This window comes from Nyctibius grandis, chromosome 7 (genome assembly GCF_013368605.1).
Source record: "Nyctibius grandis isolate bNycGra1 chromosome 7, bNycGra1.pri, whole genome shotgun sequence".
Classification (NCBI taxonomy): domain Eukaryota; kingdom Metazoa; phylum Chordata; class Aves; order Nyctibiiformes; family Nyctibiidae; genus Nyctibius; species Nyctibius grandis.
The window spans coordinates 45,376,307-45,395,975 of NC_090664.1; positions in this window are offsets into that span (position 1 = coordinate 45,376,307).

Here is a 19,669-nt window from a genome sequence, read left to right on the forward strand (position 1 = left end):
CATCCGAGTCCTCCTCCTGTGATAGTTCTGCTTTAGAAGGACCTTTCTTCTGTGATGGGTCTGCTTTAAAATGACGATCAAGGGAACCCCCATCTGTGTCGGGCCCTGACTCTGCCTGAGAAGGGCCCTCACCTGGGTCCTGTGATGGCTCTGCCTTAGAAGGCTCTGAGTCATCATCCTCCTCTTCACGAGCTGATTTCTTTCTGTATTTCTTCCTGGTTACAGGAGCAATTGGTACAGATTCGTTAGATGCTGGACTCTGAGTAGATGCAGTGGCTGTCGTGGGAGTGCTGAGACTCGTTAGAGTCTGAGTAGCTGCAGTGGCCATCTTGGGGGGTGTAGCAGCTGTGGTACAGGCTGCCGAGGTTTCAGTGGATTTAGTGGCTGTAGCGGCAGCACACGCTGTAGGATCTGAGGTGGCTGCACAACATCTACAACTGTCCCTGCACCGATATTTAATCTTATCCCACATCAGAAACACATTCAGGACAACCGAAAATAAAAACATGCCACCTAGACAGCACCATCCTAATTTCACAAAATCTAGAGGAATCAGCTTGGCAGAAAAGGAGAAGGTACTATTTCCCGAAGTAAAATTGGAAGTGTAATCATTAACATAATCAGCTAAAGGACGCCTGGAGCGTGCAGATGAAGTCGCTGCTACTGATTCGCGATTAAAACTGCCCATCATTGTGTTATAGAGATAAGAGATCGGAATAGTAACTGCCCAGTTTATCACAGCATAAATCAGTATCAAACCCCATACCAAAACAATACATTTCGACCAGCGCCCACTGCTAAACCGCATGTAAACATTCATAAGAAGCAAACAATAACACAGTGCCCACGGCAGGTAAGGCATCATTGCAATACTCAACTGTGAAAGAAACTCCATAAAAAGACGAGATAACACAGTACTCAAAAATGACATCAGCATCTTCGCTATCTGTTTTAATTTCCAACCCCTCGTAAATCTCAAAGGAAGAAATCTGATACTCTCTCAGCTGAGCTCTCCAGGTCTCCTCCCGCCGGAGCTGGGATTCGACTTATCAGAGGAACCTGTTGGAGCTTCTCTCGAGCCCCACGTTGGGCGCCAATAAATCTGTCAAGGTTTAAAGCTGGGCTGGCGATTAAACCTGCAGCAGACGCTCTCTGTTAACCCTCCCCCCCCCACCCGAAGGGAAAGGGAAAGGGAAAAGGGAGAGAGACTTACGGGTTGGAAAGTTAAAACAGTTTTAATAAACCTATAATAATGAAAAAGAGTATAATAATAATATTGGAATAATCAAATATATACAAATATATATACAAAACCAAGATCGAGCTCCCCCGATGTCGGCAACGTCACCACCGGCACTGCAGGGCAGGCTCCGGGAAGGCCCAGGCTGGGCCTAGCGACGGTCGAGAGCTGGATTCAGGGATGCACAGATCGGGATCGGGGGCAGCAGGAAAACAGTCGGAGTCCTCCTTGGACACCAGCCATAGCAGAAAAGAGCAAGAGGAGCAAGAGGGGCGAGACCCTCGTGATCCCCCCGCTTTATACCGAGAATGACGTGTATGGGATGGAATACCCTCGTTGGTCAATTTTGGGTCACCTGCCCTGTCTGCTCCCCCCTGCAGCTGCGACCCCCCCCTTCGGCTTTTCACTTGTAAGCAGTGAGGGATTCAGCGGTGACCTTGGTTTCTCTAAGAAAAAAGTACAGCAAGAGCCTTACTGCACAACATCCCTACCGGTGCCTCAGCGATAACTACAAACTTCGAGCGTTATCAGTCCTGGAAGCAGACACTGTCTGCAAAAACATGCAGTTAGTTTCAGAAAGTGCAGTTATTTAGAGGAGACTTAGCTGAAAGTAAAAATCACTGAAAGGAAAATCGGCCTGGTTTAGGCCAAACCAGGACACTGCTAAATTCCTCACTGCTTACGAGTGAAGAGCCGAAGGGGGGTCGCAGCTGCAGGGGGGAGCAGACAGGGCAGGTGACCAAAAATTGACCAACGAGGGTATTCCATCCCATACACGTCATTCTCGGTATAAAGCGGGGGGATCACGAGGGTCTCGCTCTCTTTCTGCTATGGCCGGTGTCCAAGGAGGACTCCATCTGTTTTCCTGCTGCCCCCGATCCCGATCCGTGCATCCCTGAATCCAGCTCTCGACCGTCGCTGGGCCCAGCCTGGGCCTTCCCGGAGCCTGCCCTGCAGTGCCGGTGGTGACGTGGCTGACTTCAGGGGAGCTCAATCTTGGTTTTGTATATATATTTGTATATATTTGATTATTTCTATTATTATTATTATACTCTTTTCCATTATTATAGTTTATTAAAACTGTTTTAACTTTCCAACCCGGAAGTCTCTCTCCCTTTTCCCTTTCCCTTTCCCTTTGGGGGGAAGGGGGAGGGGGATAACAGAGAGCATCTGCCACAGGTTTAATAGCCGGCCCAGCTTTAAACCGTGACAAGGGGAATGTTTTCTTTCTTTTGGACAGAATTTCTGTTGGCAAGAAGATAGAAAGTGACTGTTCTCCAGCACTCTGGGCCAACTTCATCTTTGTGGTCAATCCACTCAAATCAGTGGCTCTTTATCATAGATGAATTTAACCCATTTGTCTGTCTACAGACAGTACAGCTTCTTTTAAAAGCTATTATTGCCAAGCAAAACACAGCTTTAAGAAGGCTCAGCATTTTCCTAAATGCGTAGTCTTTACCAGTGCCAACTTAAGTAATCAGACCTGTGATGAAATAGACTGTATTTTTATAATACGAGGTTGTCAGAACTAACAAAAAAGCCAAATCCCCATATCATTAAAATGTTAATGGTTGTCTTTCTCATCCAGCAATAGATTACAGATACTAACCAAACTGTTACGTCAATTTATAAAATGTCATTAGATAAATGGATGCTTAAAGAGGAAAATTCCAGAACAGGTAATTTTATGATGCCATTACCACAGAAAATATAACTGTTTTAACTATTTTATCTTATTACAATGTTAAGTGATCACAATACTCTTACAGAAACCTGCAGATTGTGTAGTTTATCCTCCTTCATTTGGCAAATAAAATAATTTCTTGTATTTTCATAACAAATGGTGATATAAAGTTGATATATTTATCCCCTACATGTACATCAAGTACATGTTACTTGAATTGTGTGGCCGATGTAACTTGCTTTCCCACATCCAATGTAGATTTGCTACTAGAGAAGCTGAGGCATAAAATACCTGTGTTTCTTTTGGCTGAGAGGTAGCAAAATAGAAGTTAATAAACAGCAGATTATCTAACACAGATTTCAGGCATCTGCTTTGTTGTGTGATGATCTGCTTCTCTGGATCCTCCACCTTCTTCTCATTCAGAATATCACTGTAATGGAAACATTCTGTATATTTTTTATATTTACTTACAAAATGCCCTAAATGATTCCAGCAGATTCCAGAATTGTTTCATCAATGTGCATTCTTCTTCATCAGCTGATTCATGCTCTAGATATCATTATGGAGTGATGAACAGGTAAGTTACAAAGAAGGAGATTCAAGGATACCAGACACAAAGGAAAAATAAGAAATCAACAGTCCTTACAACTGAATTAATGCATTTTTTCCACATACAGAACTAGGATTAAAAACCACATAAACTGACAAATCAAAGATTGTTTAATTTGTGATAGTACCTGTTTTTCCCCACAAATTTCTACTAACCAACCAGTGTCCCTGAAGCTGGAATTTCCCATACAGCTGGGATCCACAGGTTACTCATTTTGCATCCACAAAGAAAGTAATGATATTGAAAGATCCCACAATGGAAAGAAGACATTCAAGAAATATTCCAAAATTCCCGAAACGTCCTGTGTTTAGATGCCTACAAACAATAAGAAATATTTGAAACAAAGAAAAAAGATTCCTGAAGTTGTGATAATTCATCACTTAAGAGTTTATATGTGTAAGGTTCAATTAGTTGTGTTTGTCTCTTGGGTCAGTTTTGCTAAGGTAGAAATCATCTGACTTGCTATCTTGCCAAGTGTTCTGCTTTATGTTGTAAAGTTTATTTTGAGGTGGATGTAACAGTGAGTTTTTAATCCACATTTGCTTATATTTTTTGGAATATTATCTGCTAGCAGTGTAACTGTCTAATTATTTCTAAATATTGACATACTACTCTGTATTGATATAATAAGTTCTTGTCTTACAATGGTAAAATGTGTTTTCTCTCAAGCATCACCATTCATTTCTACCTTCAATACTTCCTGATTTCCTTATTGTGTAAAAGAACATTTATCTTTTCTTATGGGTCAGAAGTATTGTTATGAAGATAAAATAACTTCAGACAGATGTTCAAGATGGAACTTCGGTTTCCAACTTCTTAAAGAGAAATCTAGACAGAAATAAACTAGAGCTAAACTGTTGTCTAAAATCTGCTTTCTAGTGTTTTGGTATAAGAATGATGCGTTGCATTGAAGCTAGACCCAACATGACAGTGGAAGAGGAATTCACCTTGACCTTGTTAATTATCACTTTTATTCTTCCTGCCTTCAGTGTATGAATGCTTGGCAAGAGAAAACTCCATATAATCCTGTGGAGAGATTATTTTTTACTTCAGACCATAATCTAAGTTACACATGATCAAATACTTGATCCATAGGATGTGGTCAGAGCTTTTAGGAGGTTTCCATGTGTCTTATTTTATTCTGTTGATATTTTCCTAGGTACAGGTAAATACAGGAATTGCTATATTGGATCTTACTCCATCATTCCAAAACCTTATCCATATCAACTGTCTATACTTGATGCTTTTGAGGAAGGTGACATGACTTCACAGAAGCAGCAGGTAATCTGTTCCCCCACATTAGATTTTAATTTCTGATAGTTAAACCTATGAAGCACAAAGATAAATGCTACTTTTAACCTTTTTTTGGGATAATTATAATAATCTAAAATACTCTTAATACTCCTGTACATGTTTGTTTTCTTAGTCTATTTCAATGTGCTTAAATTCTCGAACTCAACAAATTTCCTGTGCATTTTAATACTCTTCTAAGGAAAGCAAAGCCAGTTTTCATTTTCTGAGAACAGGCTTTTTCTTTAATTTTTATTGCTGTTTTTTATACCTCTTATCTTTCAGCAGTCTGAGATGGGATAACCAGTGTGAACATAGTATATTAGCTGAAGATACACCTCTGATGTCAATAGAATTATCTTTTTGTTTATTCTCTGCTCCATTCCTTATATAACTTAATGTTTTGACAACCTAACAATTCACACCAAACAGAGGGTAACAGGATTCAAACAAAATCAATTAACACTTCAAAATTTTCCCATACTCCATCTGTTCTTGTAGTACAGGTACAAAAGCTGATATTATGAAAAGACAAGACACTAAAATTAAATTTTATTTACTTCTATGCAGTTGGAACCAGTAGTTTATCTGAACACTTCTGTTATGAAAAAACTTGTGATTTGTTCAGTCATAAATATGAGTCCTGCTTGAGTCACTAAGGTAGCCAAGATCAAGCCAATCCCTGTACAACACTGTGAAATTTCGTTGAATGTCCATGACTTCTGTCTTCCTTTCAGGAACCAGTGTATGGGTGACTATGTTACCTAGCAGACATAGTTTGTGTCTTAAAATAGTTGAAAGAAATCAAAACCAGCTGATTATGCTGGCCACAGCTGAAGCCAGAAGATTATCTTTCTTCAACGTATTGGTAAAAGTCAACCTGCTTTTTTAAAGCATCTCTGGATTTTCTTCTACCGTATTTAAAACCTGACATATCTGAGTGATCAACACTAGAAGATTAATGGTAGGATTTTTTTCCTTCCGCACTTTCCAGACTTCATGGATTAAATATATATTGAAAAGATCAGGAATTATACTGTACGTTTTATATAATGTATTAGCCTCAGAAACTGGACATACAAAGCTTGCAGTTTTAAGAAATGCTTTTGGAAGCCAAGATAATGTCCATAAAATGGCAGACAGGGTATTATTCCTTCTAAGAAGGATGTTGCAATCCATAAACAGTAGAGTTTTCCATGTGGAAAAAAAAAAAAGAAAATTTAGCTGCAAGTACAAAGAATATTTTTTTTGTTTCTCACTGTAAGTATTGTGACTAGTTGTCTCTATCTTTGTTTCTAAGATATTGATAAAATTAAAACTAAATGCTGTCTGCACTTGGATAGATTTTCATCCTTTGTTCTTATCACTTGCTAAGCTGTTCGTTATATATCTGTCTGGTAAGAGATACAGAGTAACTTAAGTATTTGCAGAAATTCCTTAATTTTAAGTTAACCTGTGACTTAGTAGAGCAGAGGTTTCTTTCATGTGGTTAGGCAGTTGTCTTATCCTGCTATCTGTCTAAGGTTTAAGGATAAAAAGAGACTGTGATGTGGCACCACTTAAGTCAATAGACTTTTCATGGATTTTGATGGGCTGGATCTCCTTGCTTTTCTGGGTTCATGTTTTCTAGGACTAGGAAGCTATCTTAAACCTCATGAGTAGAAACTTTAAAAGGTTCAAGTTAGGTTAATACTTCAGTTTAGGTTAATCCTTATTAAAGCGTGATCTTGTGCTTGTAAAGGTACAAGCCTCTCCAGTAGTAATATATTTATGGGACTTTGGTGGATCAGTGTTGGGGACAAGGAAAGAAGTCACTCTTAAAAATGAGGAAGGGTTGCCAGTTACCTCCCGAAACTCTGTGGTTTTATGTTGATGGCTGTTGCTGGTGCTAGTTGCTCTTGCACGCTCCCATACAGCTCATGATTGATAATGTCCATATATTAAGACAGAACTAGAGAACCCTCCAATCTTCGTTTATTTCATTTACAAGATTTCTAATTTGAAAACAAATAGTAAAGATATTTGACATTTTAATGTCAGGAATGTTTCCCTTTCAAAGTGTTTTTTTAAAATATAAGCCTGAGAAACATGGCAGTCTAACATTTTACATTTTTATTTTTCTTTTTTTTTAAATTAATCTTATTTTTTTATTCCTGGAAATTATGTTTATTGGAAAGCCCTTTGTTTGTGGAATGGAAATTTCAGTGTCCATATATTTCTAGATTTGTCTGTATTATGCAAGCTTTTGACAGCACTTTGCCTCTGCTATTCTGACAAAAATATGCAGCTTTCAAAGAAGTGTAATTTACACTTTAATTCATATTTTTCTCTTATACAACCACAGTGAATCAGAAATATACTTCGTGAAATAAATGAGGCTACAGACATTTAATGTTTTTATAGCCCAGAGAAGAATCATAGAGAAATACTTAAATCTTTTGTTTTTTAAATGATATTCAGTGCTTTGAAGGAGAGGTTTGTTTTTTTTTTTTAACATTTATTCGTCTTATTTTTGGCTGCCAGAAATGAGAAGAGACAAAAGCTGCAATTAAACTCTACTGTTCCATGAAATGGAAAAAAAAAAAAAAAAATCCGTACAGCTGTTTTCACAGACTGCTTCAGCTCCTTGAAAAAAAGTTATTTACACTCTTGTGTTCACAACTATATTAAATCCTCAAAATAGCTATGTTGACTGCCTACTTTAATTCTTGTCATCAAAATTACTTAAAAGCTGCTCTGTTAGCATAAACAATTCTTCAAGGAATTTACATATTCCCCAGCATGAGGAAATCCATTTAGCAGCACAGAACACAAGACTTCAACACTTTTCAATCACATGATAATTAAACTGAACTATATGTTTGCAGAGTAAATGTGAACAACATGCATAACAGCGGCCTCCACTACTATTATTTTTCAGAGTGGCTACATTTTAGTTCTAGTCTCTGATTTAGTCCCTGATAATTTAAAAGAGATGCTTCTAAACAGTCACTATTATTTTATGGAAATCCATGAACAATATTCTGCTTTGAAAACATTTCTGCTTATAGCTTATCTTATTTTTCTTCATAAGATTTGTTTTACTTAAACGCAAGGACCTTTTCTGATAATAAGTGCATATATAAGCATTGCTACTTCTTTAACTCAAGTCATAATCTTCTGTTTGTGTTTGAAAAAGACCCTTTTAATTATCAGGTCTCTAACAGGCTCCTCTTTCATCCTTCCCTGTCTCTCTAACTTCCTTTTCCGTAGAAGGTGTAATTCTATGCTGTGTAAGAACTGTTTATTCCAATAAAGAGCTGATTTACTCCTTCCTGGGATCTGATTATGTTGACATTAAAGCTCCTGTTATCCTACTTTAATTATATAAATTTACAGAACTTAAACTTAGACTTGGTTTAAAGGAAGTTTAATTTGAGATCCTGTTGAGTTACAAGCTTTGCCTTGGCTTCACATCTGTGAGTAAAGACAATCCTTTGGTATGGTTTCCTCATGGTCACATTCAACTTCTATATCTTTACATAGAATTTTTTTTTTTCCAAAGGGGTAGCCAATTTTAACAACTTGGCTTGTACTTTTGCTCATGGAGAATATCCAGGTCCTTGGCTTGTCTGAGTTTTTATTTATCTTCAGGCCTGCCCAGATCTACTTAGAAATGCCCATGGGCACTATGCTTCAGGGGATGGAAAAGAAAAAAAAATATTCACACCTTTTCATTTACAAATTGGCGTTGTTTCCATAATCATATTGCTGCTGCTTCCTTTTTCATTTACTTTTGTCCCTTGTGGAGCTCTGGCCAAACGTCCTCCATTGCCCAAGTAATCCATGCTGATAAATGTTCACTCTATGTTACTTTACCTAGAGAGGACATTACACAATTTTCTCCGTAAATGAACTTGAAAAACAAGCATAAATAGGGTAACAGTTCATAGTCAAAGTCCTCTACTGGGCTATAGGGACCCTGGAAAACAAAAGGAAAAAATCTTGGCAAACATCTTTCTCTTATCAAAAGGCTGTAAAGTACTGGTGCAGTTTAATTATGTAAAGAAACGGAACATTGTACTTGACAAAAGAGAAGAATAAAGCATATGAAAGTTTATTCCTGACAGTCTAGGTGTAGTAATTAATACAGAATATGAAAAGGTACAGTAACTACCGGAGTGAAGACATAAGGACTAATTTTAGAAGGCAAAAAGCATCCAGATCATTAAACCTTCTGGAAATTGTCAGCAATTCTGAACAGTAGGTGTTCAGATACACATGACTGGGAGAAAGAAGTCAGGATTTTAGCTCAGAGAATATGTATCAATGATTTACTGTCAAGCAAAAGCACACAATTAGCTGTTCTGCTGGGGTCTGTCCAGATCTGTTTCTACTCAGGCCTTTACTAGTGACCTGGGTGGACAGAAACCCACGTTAAGCCCACAAGCGGCGTGAAGGTGAGAGGGACTTTAACAGACATTGGGAAACAAGACAGGAATTCAAAATGGCAAGAACAGACCGGAGAAATGGTTTGAGAAAAAATAGAATGAAATGGAATAAAGCCCAGTGGAAAGTACCAAATTTGGGAATCATTGACTGCACAGTGTAACATGCAAGGAAGAATCAGAGGTTGATTTACTTCTTTAGGAGAGGAGATGGAAGATTAAATCATGAGCTGAATATGAGATTCATGGAAGAATGATTCCAGCCTGAAGAAGAAAGAGGACAATCATCTTCAAAACATTTGTAGGAGGGAAAATAATACCCTTTTCTCCAGCCCGTGATGACTACAACAGGAAGAAATGGGCTTAAAATGAATCAAGAAACAGACATAGTAGGTGTCAGAAAAATATCCAAATGGTAAAAAGCCTGGAAAGACTGGAAAGAATCTGCAAAGAGAATTGTGAAGTCTCCAACATTGGAATCCATAAAACTGGACTGAAGTCACATTTTTGCATGTCACTGAAAGTGATTTCTTGTACAGGTCCAGATGGAGTAAAAAAGCCATTTTTAAGAATTCTGCTTTTGATTTTATGTTGGAACAGAGATGTGCAAAGATTTTTTTTTTCCCCTGAATAACATCAACTAACAAACCTTTCAAATAAAGAAACACTTACATATTAAGTTGTTTGAATTTTAGTAACGCCTAGGTCTTCTGTTCTTCAATTCAGTTTCTCTTAATCTACTTAAATTAGACTCCAGTTAGACATTACCTCAAGGTTACAATGCTGATACTGGTCTAAAAATTTAATTTCACAAGGTTTGTGTGCTTGGATGACCAGAATTTTTTCATCCCCATAAATGTAGCATTGAACAAAGACAAACTCTTTAAACGCAAAGTTATATAAGGTCTAGATTTCTGCTGGATTCTATCATGGTTATTTAAAGTATGATTCTGACTAGGTAGAGGCTGAAAAACAGTTTCATAAAAGTTTTACAGCCATTGGTTCTAACATTACTGGTTTGGGCACATTTAAATTTTGCTTTAAATAATGAGACCAGATTAATGTCCTGTGCAGCTACGCTCACTCCCCTGAAATTACACCAAGGATAAAGTTGGCCCAACACTGTTTGAGCAGCCCCAAATGAAGATTCCTTCAGCTACCAGGAGAACTGGGAGGGGAAGAGTGGGAAAACAGACGTTGACTCATTATTCTTCAGGGACTTGTTTGTTTTTCATGACTTCAAATAATGGTATCACTGCACAGATTTCCATGGAAAGATGCAAGGTTATTTTCCAACAAGAAGGTGTATGAAAACAGCTATTTTGTGGGCAGTCTTCTTGGGAAAAAAAAAAAACCAAACAATAAAAGAAAAACAAAATAAAAGGAGAAAACAATTATTTCAAGTCAGATTTAAGTTTAGTTTCCTTTGGAGGCTATCTGCCACTAGTTAATCTTCTGCTTCCAGACACCTACTAAATGGCTTGAAGTCTTCCTTCTGCAGAGGATACTTACCTGAAGGGTAAGAGTATCATGAAGCTTGCATTGATGAAAATGTTGGCAAAAGTGACACGATTTTTACCTACAGCATGTGCATAAGAGGTCATGACAGCAGACTGAAGAGTTTTGCTGTTTTACTGTTCCTGGCAGTATTTTAAGTCACTGCTCTAATATAGCCATCTTTTTGCTTTCAGGATTTTATAAATAATAATTCTAAGGTATTAGTACCTAGACATTGCTTTCAGGAAGCATGTTTTTGATGTAACTCTTGAAAGTTCACTGAAGTCCAAAATAATGTAAAAAAAAGATAAAATTGAGACTATTGAAGACCATGATGGAGAGAAAGAAGTATGATTTTTCCCACAGCTTATTTCTTCTTTAGTATTGCTGTCTAGGGGACGGTAGAGATCTTTTCTCTAACATGTTGACTTTATGTAACATGAAGTTTTTAAAGCAAAACTGAGTATGCATGGCTTGAAATCACTCTCTGAAGAGGAAGCATGTATCTTCAAGAAACTAGATTCCTAGAAAGTTATAGGTACTTGCTTCTAATCATCTGTTTAAACTACGTGGCATGATGAGAAACAGATCTTATGAAAAAGAGTACTGTTGCCTAATAAGAAGAAAGGTTCTCCAGCTGTTCCGACATATAAGTAAAGCTGAGCACTTGATAATGACTGTGTTCCTCAGTCCCACATTATAAGAAAATTATGTCTAAAACCTAACCTCAATGAAGTATTGGAGTATACTACTTGACTAATCCCTTTGGTCATACTATGAGAGGCAGATTGGGAAGCACAGCTATGTGAGTATGAAATCTAGCATTTGGTTTTGCTGATTTCAACTTTGCAAAATAAAAGTGTAAGGCAGAAGTAGTAATAATAATATTACATTTATGAGCAGTTGAACTAATGAAGTTGACATTTATTGGTCTTTGTGACCTACAGGAATGTTCTGCAGCATCAAATAAGGTGCAAGCTCTGATCAAAACCTTGATTTCCTATGGTGTCAATATCTGTCTTCTGCAGAATCCTTGCTACCTGATTAAGTTAGAGGTCAGGCTGCATTAATAAGTCTCTCTTCTCTACCCAACTGCTATTTACATGTAAAATGTAAAATATATATTTGAGATTGTGATTTTATGTCACATTAAGTTGAAATATGCTAGTAGCATATCAATCAGCAAACCATCAGGATACCAATTTCAGACATGTAGGCATAGTTTGATCTTCTAAAAGAAATAGACACAAAACCCAATATCAAACTAGAGTACAAAAACTGAGATAATTCAATAATAATTTAGATGAGCACTTGGTGAAGATTCATATATGCATATTTATCTGTCTATCTATCTGTCTACCTATGTCAAGTGTTTTTGTGCCTCACATTTGCAAGAAAGTGTAAGTGTTAATCATATTCAGGAAATTCTCATACTGATCTCACACGGAGATATTTCTGGTATACATATTTTCTGGGATTACTGTCTCATAGCAAATCCTGGTCCTTAACCACTTGCTGAAATCCAAACCACACACAATGCACATGTCTTTTTAAAGCTTTAGTGTCTGGCACCTTGGCTGTTGCACACTGCAAACTAAACACTCTATGAGCATTTTCTGGATAGGGCTGAAATCGATGATGTTCTCCAGCCTAAATATATGCACAGTTAGACATGTTCATATTTTCTTAATAATTTTCCTTGACTGAAAATATGATAGCTGTAAGTGACAGATTAATGCATGTGGACTCCGGCAACTGCTGGCTGACCATACTGTTCTCAAAATAGCTTGCATAACAAATGATAAAAATGTGAAATCATTTAGTCAGCTGTCAGTCATATTTCTTCAACCTCCATGATGAACTCAAGTTACAAATCTTTCAGGCTCTGTAAAGGGGTTAGAGTCAAAGCAAATGTGCAGAAAGTTTTTAAGCTAATGTCCATCTTTCATCTATGCCAATGTTTAATGGCCCAATATAATGTCAGGAAAAAACTCTACTGGTGTTGTGAGCTGATGTACTAAAGAAATGCAAATTGAAAGTCCTCTTTCATTTCAGCAAGAAGGACCCTGTGGTACTCTTTACTGTCTGGAAATTGACTATGACTACTGTCAGCAGTATATGATGGCCAAGCTCACCAAGATTTATGTCACACTTCCTTTATAGTCAATGTAATAATAATGCCCCATTACCTTGCCTAATGGATGTTGTGCACTGTGGAAAAAAGCATATTTGTGCCAAATAACTCCTCATATTTAGCAGTTTCATTGTACATGAATTGAATGTAAGCTTTCAGTCTTCAAATGGGGTCCCCAGAAATCAAAACATCTGAAAAAGCTCAGGTTTTATTTATATAAGCAAGTTGGACTGGACGGAACAATTCAGCCAATTAAGGGTTACACTCAACATGTATCAAACAGTTCTAGAGGCTTGTATAAGTTCTAATAACTTCTGCATTTAGCAAAGCAAGAACTCAACAATATTTCTCCCACACTGCACTTCTCCTTTTTGTCCGTGCCTAGAAATTAAATGCACAAATATAACAAGGCTTTTTCAGTATCTCCAACTCAGAAATGAGAAATTTCACCGGAAAAGTTGCTCCTGGAAAATTCTTAGCCCCATTTGCAGATTCCAAAGAAGAATTATCAAAAAATCTAAAGGCTCTTTTCACAAAGTAGGCCTTCAGCAATTTCTTGTATAAATTCTCACATTTAGTTACAAGAATAGCTTCATACATACATACCAGTTTAAATAATGCGATTTTCCACACATACCCAAATAACAGACCTCTGTGAATTCTATGGATATTTGAGTCCACAATTCAAGTAGCCACAAAATGTGCACGTACTTTGGCGTAACTTGCTCCAGAGAAGTTCATTAATTATTTTTACCCTTAATTACCCTGCCTACTTACCAAACAAATAAACATGGTTTATTTGACTGAGGCTAAAGTGAGCTTACAACAAACTCCAGATTTTTACCTGGTGCTTTTTTCCCTCCTTTCTCATAATTTGGATTAAGTGTCTTCTCTAGTTGGTGTGATCTTTAAGGAAGATGCCAGAGCCTGTGCTTCATTGCAGAAGTTAAACCCCAGGAAAAATCTACAAAGCGTTGGATTCCAAGGGCATTAGTGTTAATGCTAAGGACTAAGTAAAGCAAGGAACATGCTGAGCCCAACGAAAACACCAATTACCTCAACCAATGATAAAAGTAAAACAGTTTGTGGGAGTGAATGGAGCATTGTTGAAATCATGACAGTGAAGGGAAATAGAAAGAAAGCCTATCTTAGGATGGTTTACCTCTAAGTAAATAGTTTGCTCTTCTTTGCCTTTCTTGGATTTCTGCTGACATCTATGTTGCAATCTAAAGCCAAATAGGTGAAATCAACAGAAAAGATTGCTTGTTGATTGGAAACAAACATATTTCAGGATCTAGTATTAATAACATTGCTAGAAGGTTCTTTGATCATAGCTTACAGACTACAGAAAATTCCTTAATCAGAAACTAAAAAATAAAAACAGAAATTAGTTTTCTCCATAGTATGACATTAAATTAATTTTGTGTATCATCAGTGCTGAATTCCACTTACAGTTACATGTATGTTGCATATCCTGTAAGCTACAATGCAAAACATGACATTAGTTATGCTGCTGTGGATCAAAGAAATGTCCATGTCTCCCCTTCCTCTGTCTTTTTGCTTCACAGATTTATTAAGTCTGACACCACTCAGTGTTCACTATCAGAAAACCCGATGGCTGCCTCAAATGCCTCAAATTTTCTTTTTAAAACTGGTTTTTTTTTTTTTCCTTTTCCCCTGTTAACCATCTCCTTGAATACTGCTAGAGTACATCCTTTCAGTCAGGGTATGCCTTCAGAATGTGTTCCCTAGGCTTGCCCTCCATTTTTCTAGTGATTTCATTCAGAGGACTGCTGTATTTACCTAGGACAGACAAACAGTTATCAGAACTTTCCATCTAATTTTTTTTTCCACTTATTCTCGTCCTTTCTTCTTTTAACCCATCCCCAGTCTCTGGACTACATTCTTAGTATGTAATCTGTCATTTCATTCCTGCAGTGTTCACTTATCTTCAAATACAACACACTCCTGTAAATAATTCTCCATAGGTTACTTACCAGTAACCATCAGTCTTTCAAGAATAAGCACTTCTATTTAAACCACTGTCTGACAATAAAAGCACAACAGAGTGAAATGCAAAGATAAATTGGGATCTGAAAACAAATGCCATTTCTGGCATAAAGAGAATATGAGAGCCGTGACAGGATGATAGACAGCAGAGCAGGTAAATCTCTTTTCTATGTTGCTATTCAGAGAGCAAATGTATGACTTCATAGCAACTTCTGTGATTCTGTGAAATTATAGTTAGACCCCTGGACTGGAATGTCCTTCAGGCACAAAAACCTGCCTTTTACAGCAGTTCACAGCACTTTCCTCCAACTTATTTGATTTCAAACTAATGCTAAAAATCTAACTGAGCCCCCTTTTGGTTTAAACCCCTCTCAGGCCTATATTGTGTTTCTGTCATATGAGTGATTCAGAGAGGGACTAATTAAGAGTCCAATGAATGTGTGAGGGTTAAACTCACAGGCTCTGCTCATTAACAGTTGCTCACCTAAGAATATTTTGAGACTTCTTTTCTGTGATGGGAAAGAAAGGAATAAGACTAGACAACACTTAAAAACACACATTTTATTACACAAACACACATTTCTGTTGTATTACTAGGCCTGCAGTGATGACAATATCTAATTTAACAAGATGATTCCTCCCCTTCCCCTGTGTTTCTTCTCAGAAAATAACAAAAGAAAATCACTAATGAACACCCCTTCCCCCAAGAAATAAGGAAAATCAGAACCATTTTGTTAATTGTCTTTTTCCTGCTGTTTCCATGGTAATACTGGCTACTAGACTTCACTGCAGAGTGACAGTCCAACAATTCACACACTACACCCTTTCAGGCACAATGAATGGCTGTGAAAGAGGCAGAACAGGCACTATTCAGGAAACATGTGATATCTACTCAATGCACTACCTTTCATCCACATTTTCCAAATTGCAGTTAATTTAATTCTAAACAAATGGCTAAGGGGTACAAATGAGGATTAAAAGGAAAAGAACATCTTGAGCTCTAATGGGGACGGTTTGTGTGAAGAACAATATAGCACTTTCTTCTGATGCCAAAGCTGCCGAATTGAGAGATGCACTTTCCCTCTTCTTCTGAGGCCTTAATTTATACTCTATATCAATAGTGAAATAAACATGGCAGATTTTATTTTTTGACAAATTATGTAGATTTTGGCTTTCCATTTGGAAACATTTTTGTTACATGGACATGTAGTGTTGATTTTCTTCAAACTAAGAAGAAACCTCCTGTATTTTGCAAGACAGCTTTCTTGACCAGACCTCTCATTCGATCTGTCTCTGAAGTTATTGTTTTAAGTCCCATAGAAAAAGCCATGACAAATACTTTCAGATCACCTTAAGAAACAGCAACGGATATTTTGAGAATGTCAGTGCCCGGAAGGAAATTATTATTCACATTAGATTTAATGACAGTGAGACCTTTTTTTCATGTGATTCTTTTTACTTTGACACGTATTATCTTTGCTTAAAATTGATCAATGAACACCTTGAATTTTGCCATACTCAGTTAAGCATGAGGCAAGATGCTTAAAAAGCATGCTTATCAATAACAATTTTTATTATATTTATTTATTCTCCAGTTAAGAACAGTTCAGCTTTTAAGAATTTCTTATAGAGTTACTAGACGTCATTTTTTTTTTCTGTGAGCAACAGCATTTGATACTGCATTGTTAATAAACTAAAGGACAAAAAAAGCTTGTGAATATTTTTCAAGTTTTGCCGATAATTGCGTTTTAAGTGATCATACTTACAGACTTGGTTACCTGTTATGTGCAAATAAAATTTTCCCATGGGATCAACCATTCATTGCCAAGGCCTCAGACAGAGCTGCACTGTTTTGCGATGTACCTAATATGATATCAATCTATCTGTCCTATTTTAAGAATATGAAAAAAAGCTGAAGAATTTTAATGACTAATTTTGCATGTAAAGTAATGTATCTAAAACCTAGCTACCAAATACATGTTTTTTTCTGTAGCAGGATCAGACCTTAACAGCACTGAAGCATTTTAAAAATCCTGTTGAAATCAATTTTTGGTAATTTGTTTGTGATAAGCACTCAAGCTATTAATGACATTTTTTATTTTTTTTTTAATACGAAGTGACAGAATATCACTATAAAATGTGCTTAATTATCGACCATAAAGTTAAGTGATCCTTGGTACCAAACAAATGTTTTCAGAGATTTAAACGCTTTTAAAAAATGTTAAGTTCTATAGCTCTGCACTGACACTAGTGAGGTAGATTGATTAATCACACTTCAAAATAAATCAATGAATGGTATGTCAAAATTTCTTGGGTCGCATTGCTAACGTATTATTTTTGCTTAAAATTGATCAATAAATACCATGAATTGAACACAGGATGAAAGTTTTCAGAAATATCACTTTGCTTTGCAGCTCCCCAACACTTAGTCTTTTAAGAGGTGATAGCATGCTTAGATACCTCTTATGGTTTAGGAAACTTTAATAAGTTCAATTCGGAATCCGCCTCACAAAGAGATACTACCTCTCTGCTTTACAGTCTGCACTGGTTTTGGTTTGTTATTATGCAGTGTTCAAAATACAGGAGGGCAAGTGGAGTAAAGACAGAAGTGCACACTTGTCTTAGTATAATAAGGGCGATTTTGTATTGAAGAAGGTACCGAAATGGTAGTACAGTCCCGTGCAATTATATGTCGTTGTCTATACCAGAAAGTGACTTTGGTATGTTTTTCTGGGTTGTTTTAGAGAATGTAGTCTGGATTTTGCCATATACATTGCTGAAGGGGCGGAGATAAGCATGCACATAAGAGGTAACCAAGTCAGACCCTGGAGGCCTAACACCTTCAGCCTAGTCTGGACATGTGTGTGCCTACAAGCTTGTGATAAACACATTCTTATGCAAAACTGATGCTGATATAGTTAGACACGGAAACAGCTGTCTCCAGATTTCCCATGGTTATTCCACAGTCTACCTCAGCTGAACAGCTAATGGAAAGCACCTCTTCATGGCTACCCTTCCTCATCCATTGTGTTTTTATCATGCCAGGGCTCTGCTCAGATGTCTTCTCAGTGCAATCCCTTGAAAGGATCATGCTAAAGATATTTTCTTCAGTTTCAGCTCCTTTCTCCAAGAATATTCAAAACTTCAGAGCAAAATTCAGACAAAACATTTCACACTCTTTCACTGCCACTACTAAAACTTCACTCACTGTCTATGAAATGCAAAAAATTAGCCTCCTTCCCTGCCCCCCACCCCCCCCAGCCCTGGGTTCAGTCTTGCTCAATTGTTAGCCAAATCTTTAAAGTTTAGGGGCTTTCAGAGAAGGGTTGGCTGAGTTTGTAGTGAAACCTGAAAGCAGGTAAGTATTATAAGGCTTTTGATCTTCATTGCCAAAAAAAAGTATGCATTCCTGTATGATACATGTTGCAGAACTGGTTTCCTGATATTAGAGTTTTGTCACACATGAAGTCTTTTCTTTTCCCTTTTCGATTTCTGCTGCAAATACTTGAGAAGGTAAAAATGGAAAAAAGAACATGATTCTGAATTTTAACGGACAATTTTGCAGCTAGTCTTTCTCCAGAACAGCATTTTGATTTTCATATTTAAAAAAAAAAAAAAGAGGAAAAAAGCCCCAGCAAAAGTTACAAATCATGTAAGTAGCAAATCTACTAAAACCAGCACAGGGAACTAAAGCAATTGTATGGAATTCTTTCTACAAACCCTCTATGCTTTTACTGTATTTACATTAAAGTAACTGTAAGACATTTGCATGCCAATAAAACAGTGAACAGACAAAGATTTTCATGCCTCTAACAAAGTGCTGCATTCCAAATTTAGCTCCAAATTCTTTAGCAGATCAGGCCTCAGTAAGTTTTACTAGACAACTTTGTTGCCTGACCTTGGGCCTAGGTTTCCGTTTTTCATTTCCACTATGGCTTGTTTACTCTTGACAGAATGACAGACATGCCTCCCTCTACAGGTCTCAGCTCCATCCGTGTACTGATCACCCTGCCAGGAGCACCATTACTGCAACCAGCACAGTCATTGGCGAGTTAACATGCCATCATGTAAGAGATAGTGGGCCAACTGCATAGCTGATGTAAATTGGTGTCATGGAGCAACACTGATTTACAGCAGCTGAGATGCTGATGCGTATCATCCGCTAGCCAAAGCAATTCCAGTCATCCAGTGATTTCAGTCTCTCTTTCCAAATGTATATTCCCACACAGAATAGAAGTCTGCTGTCAGGTCATCCAGCTGTACAATTGTTTGTTGAGTGTTCCTAGAATATCTTCTGTCTGTTTACAAAACAAATAGTCTGACTCATATTAAAATAAGGAGTTCTGATTCATTTCTAAATGCAGAAGCATTTTGTAAAGATGACTTGTATGACCAAGGAATCATTTTATTTTTAGTCCTATTTTTAATAGGAAAGCAAAAAGAAAGCAGTATTGGTAGAAAAATTATGTTTATTTCTTCCCTCTTCCCCTTTCATTTGGGCACACATATCTAGATCTGGAGATCTTTCACTGCTGAGCCCTCTATCATTCTCAGAGGGTTTTTTCCTGACTGACCTAAGCCTCATCCTGGTTCTAATCTAAAACAGCTGAAAACTTTCTACTCTGAAGAAAAAAATAGAAACAAGGCAGAAGATATTGTCACTAGACACATATTTGCTGCTTGTAAAGTAGATATATAGCTCCCTGGGCCCACTTTAAAACCAAGGCCAAAATCTGACCTCAGCGTTTTCCTCTCTAAGCAGATGTTTAGCTATGAA